This window comes from Phalaenopsis equestris, unplaced genomic scaffold (assembly GCF_001263595.1).
Source record: "Phalaenopsis equestris unplaced genomic scaffold, ASM126359v1 Scaffold000274, whole genome shotgun sequence".
NCBI classification, from domain to species: domain Eukaryota; kingdom Viridiplantae; phylum Streptophyta; class Magnoliopsida; order Asparagales; family Orchidaceae; genus Phalaenopsis; species Phalaenopsis equestris.
Genome location: NW_018164716.1, coordinates 15648 through 20472, shown reverse-complemented (window position 1 = coordinate 20472; position 4825 = coordinate 15648). Strand labels below are relative to the sequence as shown.

General features: G+C 32.6%; 1 protein-coding gene across 3 annotated transcripts in view; it reads left to right on the top strand.

The window, feature by feature from the left end:
• The window catches only part of LOC110024778 (protein NUCLEAR FUSION DEFECTIVE 4-like), a 38623-nt gene extending 34097 nt beyond the window's left edge, over nucleotides 1-4526 (top strand). The window contains exons 3-4 of one of the 3 annotated variants that reach the window (XR_002294036.1): nucleotides 3973-4192; nucleotides 4446-4526. The gene's annotated coding sequence lies outside the window, so the exon portion shown is untranslated. Of the gene's footprint in view, nucleotides 1-3972; nucleotides 4377-4445 lie in introns of those variants that run through there. The other 2 variants (XM_020724938.1, XM_020724937.1) reach the window with 2 other exon arrangements.
• Nucleotides 4527-4825: the final 299 nt, after the last annotated feature.

Here is a 4825-nt window from a genome sequence, read left to right as displayed (position 1 = left end):
TCCCCCCCTCCGCTTTTACTAATGACTTACACCCATTCTTGATCTTTCATATGTGGCTAAGGGTTTCTTTTGCTCGTGATTTTTTACAACTCATTTTTCTGACTATTCTTGCTGGGTTTTCTCATCTTGTTTATTTTTCTTGCGAGTTTATTTAAATTTGTCGCAAGTCATACTACGCTCACAATATTAATACACAACAGTAACAGATGCCCAGATGTGCTTTTACAGTTTATCTACGACATTTTGCTTTACTGCATTTTACCTTTCAAATACCTTTTATTTAACTGCAACTTGATCATTTTGCATGCAAAACCAGAACTGAGACCAAAACTGAAACAAAACAAAACCGAACATTGACACCGAAACCGTGAAACATAAATTACCCATCTCAAACACTTAAACTCTGGAGTCATCGCTACAACAGGAGCTTGGAGCCAACTTTGTGGGCAGCACGACGAGGAGCTTGGATCGAAGGACAAGAGGATCTTCTTCAGCATTATCTCTTCCTAGCATAATAACAACCCATAGGACTTCGAGGTAGTTTTCCCAACGCGACGTAAATCCTCACATCTTCTTTAGGCTCCTGTACAACCATGTTGTGCAGCGCAAGTCCTAACTCGCCTTAGGTTCCGAGGTTTTCGTGTGACACGGCGTAAACTCTCTTATCTCTGCGGGCTATTTGCATAATCGAGTATTATGCAAATGTAAGTCCCAAATAATAAAATTGACAGGATTGAATAATTGAATAACATCATCTCTAAAAATGCAGCCACACAGTATGATAGTCTGGAAAGTCACTAAAGTTTCTCCTTATGATCTATGACATCCCCTACATGTTCCTTCCTTTGGACTCCTGAAATAACTGTTCATATTTGAGCCACTCTTATTTGTCTTTCCACGTCATATCGTGAAAACCTAAACTTTGAAATATTGAATACTAGCACCTCTTATCATTATCGAGACATTTGGGATGTAATTAACTATAGGGGCTTGCCTCTATAGGGAACTTGAAACCCAGTTAAAATAAACCCTATTTAATCTTTGTATTAGATAGGGGAACTTGTTGGTCACATATAAACGGTTCGCAGACTAAATGAATATCACAAATCTCTTAGTTTGTATGATTGGGTCTATTGCCGAGGTCTACACTTATCTTTCGGAAATGTGTAGTATTCGCGGTATCGGGCACGATTATGCAAACTATTGGACGAATGAGATCTATTTGGTCTCATTTTTCGAAAATTAAAATATACTACTTTCAAAACCCAAACTATATATCTATTATATTAAATAAAATTTCAAAAATTATTTTCATATTTTTCAAACCTTAAAAAAAGTTGACCGACAACACCTTGCCTCTATTATGGTGGTGGCATTTATAAAGGTGATGTGTTTTTTCTATCATGTTCTTATTTCAGTTAGCGTGATGGTTCTAATATATTCCGCTATATTAATTATGCAGCTTATATCTGATCATCCCTTTGGGGATTTATATACATAACCCGAAAACTATCTGATTTTCATATTTAAAACCTCAACATCTTATTTACCTTTACGCTAGCCAAAACTTGTTAACAACCATAATCTATCACTCCGTAACATCATATCCATACCGCCGTAGCTAAGGACCGGAGATAGGTGCTTTCCATTATCTTCACCATACATGAGAGCTCTTGTGTTCTCCCATGCAAAGTTCTTCCTCGCTTTCTGTAGCTCTCGCTTTCTCCCTCGATCCTCCATGAGCTCCCAGTGTGCTGAAATCTGATCAATAATGTTCCTTTTAAACCTAGAGATTGCTTTAAAAAGACAAGGAAACAGACAAGATACATGATATGCTTAATCAATTTTGTTTGCCACTTATGAGAGAAATGGAGTCCTTTAGCTGAACAGTTTGACTGCCTTTGTCGCTTGCAAGCTTAGGTAGACAGGGAAGGAAGATTGGAGAGTTCCTTTATTTCTTCTTCTTCTATCATTATATTATTTCAGTAAAAACCCTACAACCTAAGTTTTCTTACTTATTTTTGGTTATATATTCTTGTTTATTTATTTTGCCAAAAGCATTATGACTTCTGTAGAAATTATTAGCTAATCAGTTCCTGTGGCTTAAGTGTGTGATGCTGGTGGTGCTTACGGGAGTGTAATTCATGATCCTTAACTTTATTGGTGAATGCATAATATGTGTTGTTAGCTTCATAGTTGTGATTGGTTTTTCGCATTCATTTTTTTATTTTATAGTTGTATATCTTTTATTAACCGATATACAGAACACAAGCTTATGTTCATCCTTAAATTTAGGTCAGTTACCAACTAATAATAGGATAGATTAGATAATAAAATTTTCTAATTACTTCAACTATGGCCATTCATAAACATAAAAAGTCAATGCTCTGAGATTTCTTAAACAAATATAAAAAATGAAAATGAAATAATTCAATCACAATTATAATTAACATATCGCATACTCATATCATTTACATTTAAGGTTTTTAATATACCACACAAAAATCTCCAAGTTTGATAAAGAAAAACCTTGATTCTAATTTCTTATCAACAATTACAATGCATAATCACTACCAATAGCTAGGGCTTTAAGTGAACCAATGCATTTGATGAATAACTCGAACTCGGTTCGATTAAGACTCGATCATATTTGCTTAAATTAGTACATAAACAAGCTTGAATAATTTTTAAAAACTCGAAGCTTAAATTAACTAAACATGAACATAGTCAAATTTGTTCACTTATGTTCATGAACAAACTCGTTTGTTATTCAAGAACTGGTTATATAATTGATATTAAACTTGATGATAGCTCGTATCATATATGATATATTAGTTAAATAAAATTTAATCAACGAGAATTTATTTAATTTTATATTTAATAGAAATATATAATAATAATAATAAATAATAATAATATTGTTAAATTAATTATTAATTAGAGATTTATATTATTATTTTTTTGGTGTTAGATGTGAAATTACATAAGACTTATGTGTTATGTATGAAATGCCCCTTAAAATTAATTGTAAACCCCCGTAAACTTCACTCTCTCTTTGGCTACTCGTAGTTTCTCCTCTTCTGGTTTCGCCCGAAACATACGAAGCCCTAAGTCGCTAGGACGTGCAAGTAACAAAGGCAACAATGAGATTGTGGCGTGCAAGTATTTTTGAACTCTAATCTCTGACATATCTCACCTTCCTACTCCACTCCAAAGTTCTACTTAATTAAACTCACATATCTCATCCATTCTCGCATCCCACTTCACGCTTTTCAACTTCCTTAAATCCTATAAATCCTTCTTCAAGTTTCATTTACTATATCCAAGATTTAAGATAAAAAAGAGGAGAAAGGTTATTTAAGATCTTGTATGGTTTAAAGGTTGCCATTTTTGTTGTTTGGACAATATCTAGGATAAGGCAAAATGGAGGAGAAATGGGATTTAAGATCTTTTAGGGCTTCATTTTGTCATTTTTGTTGATTTGTAGGATTTAGGTTAAATTATTTATTAATTTTTTATATGAAAATATAAATGCTCATTTAAATTTTTAGCTCGTTTATTAGCTCGATTGAATACTTGCTCACTTGTCATAAACAAATCAAGTTTAACTTTTGAAAAATGTAAACAAGTCGAGCTTGAACAATATATAAAAGCTCGACACAAGTTCAAGTCGAACATGAACGACTTGTAATCATACCAAGCCAAGTTCGAACAATGATATACTCGGCTCGATTACAACCCTACCAATAGTTTAATTGTTCTCATCTCTTAACACCATTTGTCTTATGCAAAGAAAGCATCAAATGGTGGTTGATAATTAATTCATTCTTAATGGAGTTATTTTATGTTTGTATTGCCCACAAATCTTTAGTTACTAGTCTATTTTTTGGTGCATGAATTATCAAGTTTTAAATTTGGGATTATAACTCAATTAACTGTCGAGGGGTGATCTAAATCAAAAAATTTTTTTAGATGCAAATTATTATATCTGGTATTCACTTGCTATTAAGGAGAAAAGCGTGATCGAAGATTTTATAGATTCCCAATAAATTGAACAGAAGATGATTGAAACTACTTTAAATGGGTCGATGAAGTAGAGGATTTCACGTTCAGTATGAATTATATTGGAAGAGCTGCTTTTGATGAGATAACAGGACAAGATGCTGATGATTATCAAGCCACAAAATTTCAAGTAAAAGTTGTGATTACTATTCTAATAGCAATTATAGTGAAGATTTTTTTTTTAAAGTTAGACATGTTTTAATTTTGTAGGTGAAAATTTTTTTCACGTAGTTTGAAGGTGAAACTGCATTTAACCCTGTTTAAAGTTTAGGGGTGTTTGTTTTGATGTATTGTGTTAATATTTTTTTGGTTTACATTTCCAACTTTACTGTTAATTTACTTTATTTGTTATTTAAAGTTGGATATCTACCTTGTATTTACAGGAGCACTTGTGCACATGCTTTTGGCCAAAAAATGGAGCATTTTGATAGAGATGACGTTATATGTATGCCAAATTTACTCAAGTATGTATGTTCCGGATTGCATAATTCCACAAATGAAAAAAAATTAAAAAATTAACTGTTAGAACACAGTTTGGAATGGATTGCACTAGAGAAATTTATAATAACAATCTGGTTCCAAGCGTTCCTGGTGATATTGCTATTAAATATTAGGCTTTGATTTCTGGATTTGACCACTCTTCGCTTTCTTGTTTAAATGAAACCTTTAATTTATTCTGAGGATCTTCTTACAAGTTGAGGAGACAGAACAAGACAAACCTTACTGCTCTTTGATAGATTGTCTAGAAAAAGAGAGCAAGAAA